Source organism: Staurois parvus, unplaced genomic scaffold (genome assembly GCF_062004578.1).
Source record: "Staurois parvus isolate SC_StPar_1 unplaced genomic scaffold, SC_StPar_1.0 ptg001256l, whole genome shotgun sequence".
Lineage (NCBI taxonomy): Eukaryota > Metazoa > Chordata > Amphibia > Anura > Ranidae > Staurois > Staurois parvus.
In genome coordinates, this window is record NW_028319052.1 from 436,590 (window position 1) to 450,732 (window position 14,143).

At 30.6% G+C, this 14,143-nt stretch overlaps 1 protein-coding gene across 1 annotated transcript in view; it reads left to right on the forward strand.

The window, feature by feature from the left end:
* SLC23A1 (solute carrier family 23 member 1) overlaps positions 1–14,143 on the forward strand; it is a 684,016-nt gene that overhangs the window by 422,906 nt on the left and 246,967 nt on the right. The window lies entirely within an intron of this gene.

The window sequence follows — 14,143 nt, forward strand, 5'->3', positions numbered from 1 at the left end:
TTATAAACAAACTGCTCCAAGTTGCTGACATCACTGGCGATTGCCATCTTCAAACGGTTGTAGTTTTAAAAGTATAAATGCTACCGTGAAAAGGCTTATATTGTGACAATCACAAGAAACAGACCTAAATTTTGATATATAGTATGTCTCTGCAATATTAAAAATGAAGGCACAGTCGCAGTTTAAAAACGTCCCTTAAAATTTCTTGTGTCTAAAGTGGAGTTTCAATGAAAGTCAATGGGAGGAGTGAGGTGCAAACACATGGTCATATTCTGAAAACTATCAGGAGTATGTCCTAGCCGTGAACATTTTTAGTGACAGCAGGGTTAGCTGAACGTTTTGATATAAGATATGTGTAGGTGGGCTTGAAAATGACATAGTGATGGCAGTTTACAAATCATGTTCTGATTTTTCCTTTCACACTGCAGCTTTCTCACTCTAATGTGACTCAGCTGCCCTCTGAGTGACCTTTGCTTGCACCTGTTACCTCAGTCAGTCACAGGTGTGTGAGGAGCTGTGCTCTAAACAGGCTGTTTAAACTTGCCAAATTCACTGGCGATTGCCATCTTCAAACGCTTGTAGTTTTAAAAGTATAAATGCTACCGTGAAAAGGTTTATATTGTGACAATCACAAGAAAAAGACCTACAGTTTGATGTATAGTATGTCTCTGAAAGATAACAAATGAAGGCACAGTCGCAGTTTAAAAATGTCCCTTAAAATGTCTGGTGTCTAGAGTGGAGTTTCAATGAAAGTCAATGGGAGGGGTGATGTGCAAACAAATGGTCATATTCTGAAAACTATCAGGAGTATGTCCTAGCCGTGAACATTTTTAGTGACAGCAGGGTTAGCTGAACGTTTTGATATAAGATATGTGTAGGTGGGCTTGAAAATGGCAGAGTGATGGCAGTTTACAAATCATGTTCTGATTTTTCCTTTGCACACTCTAGCTGTGCACTGCTGCCACTCTACATGCACCATTCATTCCTATGGGAAAATTTCGCCACAAAAACCGCGATATTTCTTGAACGATTCGGCGAAACGTTCCACAAAGTAATAGCAATCCGATCGGGAACAATCCGCACGTTTTGATATATTACTTGTCTTTGTAGTGTAAAAACTGTGGGAGGAGTTAGCGTGGCAAATTTGGCTATAATAATAAGAATAAGAACTAGACAATCTACAATTTCTGGGGAAATTGTGTAAAGTGTTCTTGCCGCAACCTTTACCAAATGATTGATGAAATGTAAGCAGTGCACATTGCAAGCCTGATAGTGAGAAATGCATTTCAGCTTGTATTTTGAAGCTCACAGTCCAGCCTCGTGAGTCATCTGCCTCTTGAGTGACCTTTGGTTGCTGCACCTGGAGAGGGCGGAGTAGGCTCACTGTGCTGAGACAGCTGGGTTGCTATGACAACTCACTCTGAGAGGAATGTCAGCATGCCTGTTCTAAACAGGCTTTTTAAACTTGCCAAGTTCAATTGCGTGCTAAAATTAGTATTAATTAAATATTAAAGAAAAGAAACATAGTGTCTTATCCGGGATATCAATTATTTATTTTTATTTTTATTTTATTTTTTTTATTTTAATTTTAATTTTTATTTTATTTTATTTTTAATTTTATTTTTATTTTAATTTAATTTTAATTTTATGTTAATTTTAATTTTATTTTTATTTTAATTTTATGTTAATTTTAATTTTTTGTTAATTTTAATTTTATGTTAATTTTAATTTTATTTTTATTTTATTTTAATTTAATTTTATTTTTATTTAATTTTTTATTTTAATTTTAATTTTTTTATTTTAATTTTTATTTTTATTTTAATTTTAGTTTTATTTTTTTTTTATTTTAATTTAATTTTTATTTTATTTTTATCCAGACTGAATAATAATACCATCTCATTTATACAGAAGGAACTGTCATTCCCACTGCAAATATTTTTTATTTATTTTAATTTTTATTTTATTTTTCATTTTATTTTTATTTTAATTTTAATTTTTAATTTTATTTTAATTTAATTTTATTTTTTTATTTTAATTTTAATTTTATTTTATTTTTATCCAGACTGAATAATAACACCATCTCATTTATACAGAAGGAACTGTCATTCCCACTGCAAATATTTTTTATTTTTTATTTATATTTTTCATTCATAGTTTTTGTTTTTTCACATTGATAAATTAATTTATTTTATATATTTACACAAATCATATATTTAAGTATAATTAATTGATGTAATTATTTGATTATCGGTGGTACACTTATGAATTCATTATATCACATAAGGTAGAATATATTGGAGCGCGGTACACTACTGGCATTCGTGAACATTTTTAGTGACAGCAGGGTTAGCTGAACGTTTTGATATAAGATATGTGTAGGTGGGCTTGATAATGACATAGTTATGGCAGTTTACAAATTATGTTCTGATTTTTCCTTCCACACTGCAGCTTTCTCACTCTAATGTGACTCAGCTGCCCCCTGAGTGACCTTTGCTTGCACCTGTTACCTCACTCAGTCACAGGTGTGTGAGAAGCCTCGCTCTAAACAGGCTGTTTAAACTTGCCAAATTCACTGGCGATTGCCATCTTCAAACGCTTGTAGTTTTAAAAGTATAAATGCTACCGTGAAAAGGTTTATATTGGGACAATCACAAGAAACAGACCTAAATTTTGATGTATAGTATGTCTCTGCAATATTAAAAATGAAGGCACAGTCGCAGTTTAAAAACGTCCCTTAAAAATTCTTGTGTCTAAAGTGGAGTTTCAATGAAAGTCAATGGGAGCGGTAAGGTCCAAACAAATGGTCATATTGTGAAAACTATCAGGAGTATGTCCTAGCCGTGAACATTTTTAGTGACAGCAGGGTTAGCTGAACGTTTTGATATAAGATATGTGTAGGTGGGCTTGACAATGGCAGAGTGATGGCAGTTTACAAATCATGTTCTGATTTTTCTGATTTTTCCTTTGCACACTCTAGCTGTGCTCTGCTGCTCAATGCATTCCTATGGGAAAATTTCGCCGCAAAAACCGCAATATTTCTTGAACGATTCGGCGAAACGTTCCACAAAGTAATAGCAATCCGATCGGGAACAATCCGCACGTTTTGATATATTACTTGTCTTTGTAGTGTAAAAACTGTGGGAGGAGTTAGCGTGGCAAATTCGCTATAATAATAAGAATAAGAATAAGAATAAGAATATACTTGTGAGATAACAATAAGTGTTCCTTGCTATGCAAGAACACTTAATAAAAATAAGAACTAGACAATCTACAATTTCTGGGGAAATTGTGTAAAGTGTTCTTGCCGCAACCTTTACCAAATGATTGATGAAATGTAAGCAGGGCACATTGCAAGCCTGATAGTGAGAAATGCATTTCAGCTTGTATTTTGAAGCTCACAGTCCAGCCTCGTGAGTCATCTGCCTCTTGAGTGACCTTTGGTTGCTGCACCTGGAGAGGGCGGAGTAGGCTCACTGTGCTGAGACAGCTGGGTTGCTATGACAACTCACTCTGAGAGGAATGTCAGCATGTGTGTTCTAAACAGGCTTTTTAAACTTGCCAAGTTCAATTGCGTGCTAAAATTAGTATTAATTAAATATTAAAGAAAAGAAACATAGTGTCTTATCCGGGAAATCAATTATTTATTTTTATTTTTATTTTAATTTTTTTTTTATTTTAATTTTATTTTAATTTTAATTTTTATTATTTTATTTTATTTTTAATTTTATTTTTATTTTTATTTTATTTTAATTTTATGTTTATTTTTATTTTAATTTTAATTTTATTTTATTTTTAATTTTATTTTTATTTTTAATTTTATTTTTATTTTAATTTTAATTTTATTTTTATTTTAATTTTATGTTAATTTAATTTTATTTTAATTTTTATTTTAATTTTATTTTTATTTTAATTTTATGTTAATTTTATTTTGATTTTAATTTTTTTTTAAATTTAATTTTATTTTAATTTTTATTTTTATTTTATTTTTAATTTTATTTTAATTTTAATTTTTTTTTTTTTTATTTTAATTAAATTTTTATTTTATTTTTATTTTTATCCAGACTGAATAAGAATACCATCTCATTTATACAGAAGGAACTGTCATTCCCACTGCAAATATTTTTTATTTATTTTAATTTTTATTTAATTTTTATTTTATTTTTAATTTTTATTTTGTTTTAATTTTAATTTTTAAATTTTATTTTTATTTTAATTTTATTTTATTTTTATTTTTATCCAGACTGAATAATAACACCATCTCATTTATACAGAAGGAACTGTCATTCCCACTGCAAATATTTTTTATTTTTTATTTATATTTTTCATTCATAGTTTTTGTTTTTTCACATTGATAAATTAATTTATTTTATATATTTACACAAATCATATATTTAAGTATAATTAATTGATGTAATTATTTGTACACTTATGAATTCATTATATCACATAAGGTAGAATATATTGGAGCGCGGTACACTACTGGTATTCGTGAACATTTTTAGTGACAGCAGGGTTAGCTGAACGTTTTGATATAAGATATGTGTAGGTGGGTGAAAATGAAAGAGTGATGGCAGTTTACAAATCATGTTCTGATTTTTCTGATTTTTCCTTTGCACACTCTAGCTGTGCTGTGCTGCTCAATGCATTCCTATGGGAAAATTTCGCCGCAAAAACCGCGATATTTCTTGAACGATTCGGCGAAACGTTCTACAAAGTAATAGCAATCCGATCGGGATCAATGCGCACGTTTTGATATATTACTTGTCTTTGTAGTGTAAAAACTGTGGGAGGAGTTAGCGTGGCAAATATGGCTATAATAAGAAAAAGAATTAAATTTCAAATATGGCAGAGAAGAGCGGTTAAAAACAAACTGCTTCAAACTGCTCACTTCACTGGCGTCTTCACAATTTCTGTGGAAATTGTGTGGTGTTCTGGCCTCCACACAACTGGAGTGGGCAGGTTAGCTTTTGTCTCTCTGCTTCCTGCTCACACAGCTGGGTTCCTATGGCAACTCCCTCCACACCAAGGGCAGAGTCATGGTTATAAACAAACTGCTCCAAGTTGCTGACATCAGTGGCGATTGCCATCTTCAAACGGTTGTAGTTTTAAAAGTATAAATGCTACCGTGAAAAGGCTTATATTGTGACAATCACAAGAAACAGACCTAAATTTTGATATATAGTATGTCTCTGCAATATTAAAAATGAAGGCACAGTCGCAGTTTAAAAACGTCCCTTAAAATTTCTTGTGTCTAAAGTGGAGTTTCAATGAAAGTCAATGGGAGGAGTGAGGTGCAAACAAATGGTCATATTCTGAAAACTATCAGGAGTATGTCCTAGCCGTGAACATTTTTAGTGACAGCAGGGTTAGCTGAACGTTTTGATATAAGATATGTGTAGGTGGGCTTGAAAATGGCAGAGTGATGGCAGTTTACAAATCATGTTCTGATTTTTCCTTTGCACACTCTAGCTGTGCTCTGCTGCCACTCTACATGCACCATTCATTCCTATGGGAAAATTTCGCCACAAAAACCGCGATATTTCTTGAACGATTCGGCGAAACGTTCCACAAAGTAATAGCAATCCGATCGGGAACAATCCGCACGTTTTGATATATTACTTGTCTTTGTAGTGTAAAAACTGTGGGAGGAGTTAGCGTGGCAAATTTGGCTATAATAATAAGAATAAGAATAAAAATAAGAATAAGAATAAGAATAAGAATATATTTGTGAGATAACAATAAGTGTTCCTTGCTATGCAAGAACACTTAATAAGAATATATTTGTGAGATAACAATAAGTGTTCCTGCTATGCAAGAACACTTAATAAAAATAAGAACTAGACAATCTACAATTTCTGGGGAAATTGTGTAAAGTGTTCTTGCCGCAACCTTTACCAAATGATTGATGAAATGTAAGCAGTGCACATTGCAAGCCTGATAGTGAGAAATGCATTTCAGCTTGTATTTTGAAGCTCACAGTCCAGTCTCGTGAGTCATCTGCCTCTTGAGTGACCTTTGGTTGCTGCACCTGGAGAGGGCGGAGTAGGCTCACTGTGCTGAGACAGCTGGGTTGCTATGACAACTCACTCTGAGAGGAATGTCAGCATGCCTGTTCTAAACAGGCTTTTTAAACTTGCCACGTTCAATTGCGTGCTAAAATTAGTATTAATTAAATATTAAAGAAAAGAAACATAGTGTCTTATCCGGGATATCAATTATTTATTTTTATTTTAATTTTTTTTTTATTTTAATTTTAATTTTTATGTTATTTTATTTTTAATTTTATTTTTATTTTTATTTAATTTTAATTTTATGTTAATTTTAATTTTATTTTTATTTTTATTTTAATTTTATTTTTATTTTAATTTTATTTTTATTTTAATTTTATGTTAATTTTAATTTTATGTTAATTTTAATTTTATTTTTATTTTATTTTAATTTTATTTTATTTTTATATTTATTTTTATTTTAATTTTAATTTTATTTATTTTTTTATTTTAATTTTAATTTTTTATTTTATTTTATTTTTAATTTTATTTTTATTTTTATTTTAATTTAATTTTAATTTTATGTTAATTTTAATTTTATGTTAATTTTAATTTTATTTTTATTTTATTTTAATTTTATTTTATTTTTAATTTTATTTTTATTTTAATTTTATGTTAATTTTATTTTTATTTAATTTTTTTTTTTAATTTTAATTTTATTTTTATTTTAATTTTTATTTTTAATTTTATTTTAATTTTAATTTAATTTTATTTTTATTTTAATTTAATTTTTATTTTATTTTTATCCAGACTGAATAATAATACCATCTCATTTATACAGAAGGAACTGTCATTCCCACTGCAAATATTTTTTATTTATTTTAATTTTAATTTAATTTTTATTTTATTTTTCATTTTATTTTTTTTTTAATTTTAATTTTTAATTTTATTTTTATTTTAATTTTATTTAATTTTTTTATTTTAATTTTAATTTTATTTTATTTTTATCCAGACTGAATAATAACACCATCTCATTTATACAGAAGGAACTGTCATTCCCACTGCAAATATTTTTTATTTTTTATTTATATTTTTCATTCATAGTTTTTGTTTTTTCACATTGATAAATTAATTTATTTTATATATTTACACAAATCATATATTTAAGTATAATTAATTGATGTAATTATTTGATTATCGGTGGTACACTTATGAATTCATTATATCACATAAGGTAGAATATATTGGAGCGCGGTACACTACTGGCATTCGTGAACATTTTTAGTGACAGCAGGGTTAGCTGAACGTTTTGATATAAGATATGTGTAGGTGGGCTTGAAAATGAAAGAGTGATGGCAGTTTACAAATCATGTTCTGATTTTTCCTTCCACACTGCAGCTTTCTCACTTCTCACTCTAATGTGACTCAGCTGCCCCCTGAGTGACCTTTGGTGCACCTGTGACTCAGTCAGTCACAGGTGTGTGACAAGCTCTGCTCTAAACACACTGCTCAAACTTGCCAAATTCACTGGCGATTGCCATCTTCAAACGCTTGTAGTTTTAAAAGTATAAATGCTACCGTGAAAAGGTTTATACTGTGACAATCACAAGAAACAGACCTAAATTTTGATGTATAGTATGTCTCTGCAATATTAAAAATGAAGGCACAGTCGCAGTTTAAAAACGTCCCTTAACATTTCAGGTGGCTGTGAGTGAAGTTTCAATGAAAGTCAATGGGAGGGATGAGGTCCAAACAAATGGTCATATTCTGAAAACTATCAGGAGTATGTCCTAGCCGTGAACATTTTTAGTGACAGCAGGGTTAGCTGAACGTTTTGATATAAGATATGTGTAGGTGGGCTTGAAAATGAAAGAGTGATGGCAGTTTACAAATCATGTTCTGATTTTTCCTTACACCCTGTAGCTTTGTCATTTCTCACTCTAGTTGCTCAATGCATTCCTATGGGAAAATTTCGCCACAAAAACCGCGATATTTCGTGAACGATTTGGCGAAACGTTCCACAAAGTAATAGCAATCCGATCGGGAACAATCCGCACGTTTTGATATATTACTTGTCTTTGTAGTGTAAAAACTGTGGGAGGAGTTAGCGTGGCAAATTCGCTATAATAATAAGAATAAGAATAAGAATAAGAATATACTTGTGAGATAACAATAAGTGTTCCTTGCTATGCAAGAACACTTAATAAGAATAAGAATATACTTGTGAGATAACAATAAGTGTTCCTTGCTATGCAAGAACACTTAACTAGACAATCTACAATTTCTGGGGAAATTGTGTAAAGTGTTCTTGCCGCAACCTTTACCAAATGATTGATGAAATGTAAGCAGTGCACATTGCAAGCCTGATAGTGAGAAATGCATTTCAGCTTGTATTTTGAAGCTCACAGTCCAGCCTCGTGAGTCATCTGCCTCTTGAGTGACCTTTGGTTGCTGCACCTGGAGAGGGCGGAGTAGGCTCACTGTGCTGAGACAGCTGGGTTGCTATGACAACTCACTCTGAGAGGAATGTCAGCATGCCTGTTCTAAACAGGCTTTTTAAACTTGCCAAGTTCAATTGCGTGCTAAAATTAGTATTAATTAAATATTAAAGAAAAGAAACATAGTGTCTTATCCGGGATATCAATTATTTATTTTTATTTTAATTTTTTTTTTATTTTAATTTTAATTTTAATTTTTATTTTAATTTTATTTTTATTTTTATTTTATTTTATTTTAATTTTATTTTATTTTAATTTTATTTTATTTTAATTTTATTTTATTTTTAATTTTATTTTTATTTTTATTTTTATTTTATGTTATTTTAATTTTATTTTTATTTTAATTTTATGTTAATTTTATTTTTATTTAATTTTTTTTTTTAATTTTAATTTTATTTTTATTTTTAATTTTATTTTAATTTTAATTTTATTTTATTTTTATTTTAATTTTTATTTTATTTTTATTTTTATCCAGACTGAATAATATTACCATCTCATTTATACAGAAGGAACTGTCATTCCCACTGCAAATATTTTTTATTTTTTATTTATATTTTTCATTCATAGTTTTTGTTTTTTTACATTGATAAATTAATTTATTTTATATATTTACACAAATCATATATTTAAGTATAATTAATTGATGTAATTATTTGATTATCGGTGGTACACTTATGAATTCATTATATCACATAAGGTAAAATATATTGGAGCGCGGTACACTACTGGCATTCGTGAACATTTTTAGTGACAGCAGGGTTAGCTGAACGTTTTGATATAAGATATGTGTAGGTGGGCTTGAAAATGACACAGTTATGGCAGTTTACAAATCATGTTCTGATTTTTCCTTTCACACTGCAGCTTTCTCACTTCTCACTCTAATGTGACTCAGCTGCCCCCTGAGTGACCTTTGCTTGCACCTGTGACTCAGTCAGTCACAGGTGTGTGAGAAGCTCTGCTCTAAACAGGCTGTTTAAACTTGCCAAGTTCACTGGCGATTGCCATTTTCAAACGCTTGTAGTTTTAAAAGTATAAATGCTACCGTGAAAAGGTTTATATTGTGACAATCACAAGAAAAAGACCTAAATTTTGATATATAGTATATCTCTGCAATATTAAAAATGAAGGCACAGTCGCAGTTTAAAAACGTCCCTTAAAATGTCAGGTATCTAGAGTGGAGTTTCAATGAAAGTCAATGGGAGGGGTGAGGTGAAAACACATGGTCATATTCTGAAAACTATCAGTAGTATGTCTTAGCCGTGAACATTTTTAGTGACAGCAGGGATAGCTGAACGTTTTGATATAAGATATGTGTAGGTGGGCTTGAAAATGACAGAGTGATGGCAGTTTACAAATCATGTTCTGATTTTTCCTTTCACACTGCAGCTTTATCACTCTAATGTGACTCAGCTGCCCCCTGAGTGACCTTTGCTTGCACCTGTTACCTCAGTCAGTCACAGGTGTGTGAGAAGGTCTGCTCTAAACAGGCTGTTTAAACTTGCCAAGTTCACTGGCGATTGCCATTTTCAAAAGCTTGTAGTTTTAAAAGTATAAATGCTACCATGAAAAGGCTTATATTGTGACAATCACAAGAAACAGACCTAAATTTTGATGTATAGTATGTCTCTGAAAGATAAAAAATGAAGGCACAGTCGCAGTTTAAAAACGTCCCTTAAAATTTCTTGTGTCTAAAGAGGAGTTTCAATGAAAGTCAATGGGAGGTGTGAGGTCCAAACAAATGGTCATATTCTGAAAACTATCAGGAGTATGTCCTAGCCGTGAACATTTTTAGTGACAGCAGGGTTAACTGAACGTTTTGATATAAGATATGTGTAGGTGGGCTTGAAAATGGCAGAGTGATGGCAGTTTACAAATCATGTTCTGATTTTTCCTTTGCACACTCTAGCTGTGCTCTGCTGCCACTCTAGATGCACCATTCATTCCTATGGGAAAATTTCGCCACAAAAACCGCGATATTTCTTGAACGATTCGGCGAAACGTTCCACAAGGTAATAGCAATCCGATCGGGAACAATCCGCACGTTTTGATATATTACTTGTCTTTGTAGTGTAAAAACTGTGGGAGGAGTTAGCGTGGCAAATTTGGCTATAATAATAAGAATAAGAATAAGAATAAGAATATACTTGTGAGATAACAATAAGTGTTCCTTGCTATGCAAGAACACTTAATAAGAATATACTTGTGAGATAACAATAAGTGTTCCTTGCTATGCAAGAACACTTAACTAGACAATCTACAATTTCTGGGGAAATTGTGTAAAGTGTTCTTGCCGCAACCTTTACCAAATGATTGATGAAATGTAAGCAGTGCACATTGCAAGCCTGATAGTGAGAAATGCATTTCAGCTTGTATTTTGAAGCTCACAGTCCAGCCTCGTGAGTCATCTGCCTCTTGAGTGACCTTTGGTTGCTGCACCTGGAGAGGGCGGAGTAGGCTCACTGTGCTGAGACAGCTGGGTTGCTATGACAACTCACTCTGAGAGGAATGTCAGCATGTGTGTTCTAAACAGGCTTTTTAAACTTGCCAAGTTCAATTGCGTGCTAAAATTAGTATTAATTAAATATTAAAGAAAAGAAACATAGTGTCTTATCCGGGATATCAATTATTTATTTATTTTTTTATTTTAATTTTTTTTTATTTTAATTTTATTTTAATTTTAATTTTTATTATTTTATTTTATTTTTAATTTTATTTTTATTTTATTTTAATTTTATATTTATTTTTATTTTAATTTTATATTTATTTTTATTTTAATTTTATATTTATTTTTATTTTAATTTTAATTTTATTTTAATTTTATTTTTATTTTAATTTTATGTTAATTTTATTTTTATTTTAATTTTTTGTTAATTTTAATTTTATTTTTATTTTTATTTTAATTTTATTTTATTTTTAATTTTATTTTTATTTTTAATTTTATTTTTATTTTTATTTTTATTTTTATTTTAATTTTATGTTAATTTAATTTTATTTTAATTTTTATTTTAATTTTATTTTTATTTTAATTTTATGTTCATTTTATTTTGATTTTAATTTTTTTTTAATTTTAATTTTATTTTTATTTTAATTTTTATTTTTATTTTATTTTTAATTTTATTTTAATTTTAATTTTATTTTTTTTTTATTTTAATTAAATTTTTATTTTATTTTTTTTTTTTATCCAGACTGAATAATAATACCATCTCATTTATACAGAAGGAACTGTCATTCCCACTGCAAATATTTTTTATTTATTTTAATTTTTATTTAATTTTAATTTTATTTTTATTTTAATTTTATTTTAATTTTAATTTTATTTTTATTTTAATTTTATTTTTATTTTATTTTTAATTTTATTTTTATTTTTAATTTTATTTTAATTTTAATTTTTAATTTTATTTTTATTTTAATTTTATTTTATTTTTATTTTTATCCAGACTGAATAATAACACCATCTCATTTATACAGAAGGAACTGTCATTCCCACTGCAAATATTTTTTATTTTTTATTTATATTTTTCATTCATAGTTTTTGTTTTTTCACATTGATAAATTAATTTATTTTATATATTTACACAAATCATATATTTAAGTATAATTAATTGATGTAATTATTTGATTATCGGTGGTACACTTATGAATTCATTATATCACATAAGGTAGAATATATTGGAGCGCGGTACACTACTGGCATTCGTGAACATTTTTAGTGACAGCAGGGTTAGCTGAACGTTTTGATATAAGATATGTGTAGGTGGGCTTGAAAATGGCAGAGTGATGGCAGTTTACAAATCATGTTCTGATTTTTCTGATTTTTCCTTTGCACACTCTAGCTGTGCTGTGCTGCTCAATGCATTCCTATGGGAAAATTTCGCCGCAAAAACCGCGATATTTCTTGAACGATTCGGCGAAACGTTCTACAAAGTAATAGCAATCCGATCGGGATCAATGCGCACGTTTTGATATATTACTTGTCTTTGTAGTGTAAAAACTGTGGGAGGAGTTAGCGTGGCAAATATGGCTATAATAAGAATAAGAATTAGATTTCAAATATGGCAGAGAAGAGCGGTTAAAAACAAACTGCTTCAAATTGCTCACTTCACTGGTGTCTTCACAATTTCTGTGGAAATTGTGTGGTGTTCTGGCCTCCACACACTGGAGTGGGTGGAGTAGCTTTTGTCTCTCTGCTTCCTGCTCACACAGCTGGGTTCCTATGGCAACTCCCTCCACACCAAGGGCAGAGTCATGGTTATAAACAAACTGCTCCAAGTTGCTGACATCACTGGCGATTGCCATCTTCAAACGGTTGTAGTTTTAAAAGTATAAATGCTACCGTGAAAAGGCTTATATTGTGACAATCACAAGAAACAGACCTAAATTTTGATATATAGTATGTCTCTGCAATATTAAAAATGAAGGCACAGTCGCAGTTTAAAAACGTCCCTTAAAATTTCTTGTGTCTAAAGTGGAGTTTCAATGAAAGTCAATGGGAGGAGTGAGGTGCAAACACATGGTCATATTCTGAAAACTATCAGGAGTATGTCCTAGCCGTGAACATTTTTAGTGACAGCAGGGTTAGCTGAACGTTTTGATATAAGATATGTGTAGGTGGGCTTGAAAATGACATAGTGATGGCAGTTTACAAATCATGTTCTGATTTTTCCTTTCACACTGCAGCTTTCTCACTCTAATGTGACTCAGCTGCCCTCTGAGTGACCTTTGCTTGCACCTGTTACCTCAGTCAGTCACAGGTGTGTGAGGAGCTGTGCTCTAAACAGGCTGTTTAAACTTGCCAAATTCACTGGCGATTGCCATCTTCAAACGCTTGTAGTTTTAAAAGTATAAATGCTACCGTGAAAAGGTTTATATTGTGACAATCACAAGAAAAAGACCTACAGTTTGATGTATAGTATGTCTCTGAAAGATAACAAATGAAGGCACAGTCGCAGTTTAAAAATGTCCCTTAAAATGTCTGGTGTCTAGAGTGGAGTTTCAATGAAAGTCAATGGGAGGGGTGATGTGCAAACAAATGGTCATATTCTGAAAACTATCAGGAGTATGTCCTAGCCGTGAACATTTTTAGTGACAGCAGGGTTAGCTGAACGTTTTGATATAAGATATGTGTAGGTGGGCTTGAAAATGGCAGAGTGATGGCAGTTTACAAATCATGTTCTGATTTTTCCTTTGCACACTCTAGCTGTGCACTGCTGCCACTCTACATGCACCATTCATTCCTATGGGAAAATTTCGCCACAAAAACCGCGATATTTCTTGAACGATTCGGCGAAACGTTCCACAAAGTAATAGCAATCCGATCGGGAACAATCCGCACGTTTTGATATATTACTTGTCTTTGTAGTGTAAAAACTGTGGGAGGAGTTAGCGTTGCAAATTTGGCTATAATAATAAGAATAAGAACTAGACAATCTACAATTTCTGGGGAAATTGTGTAAAGTGTTCTTGCCGCAACCTTTACCAAATGATTGATGAAATGTAAGCAGTGCACATTGCAAGCCTGATAGTGAGAAATGCATTTCAGCTTGTATTTTGAAGCTCACAGTCCAGCCTCGTGAGTCATCTGCCTCTTGAGTGACCTTTGGTTGCTGCACCTGGAGAGGGCGGAGTAGGCTCACTGTGCTGAGACAGCTGGGTTGCTAT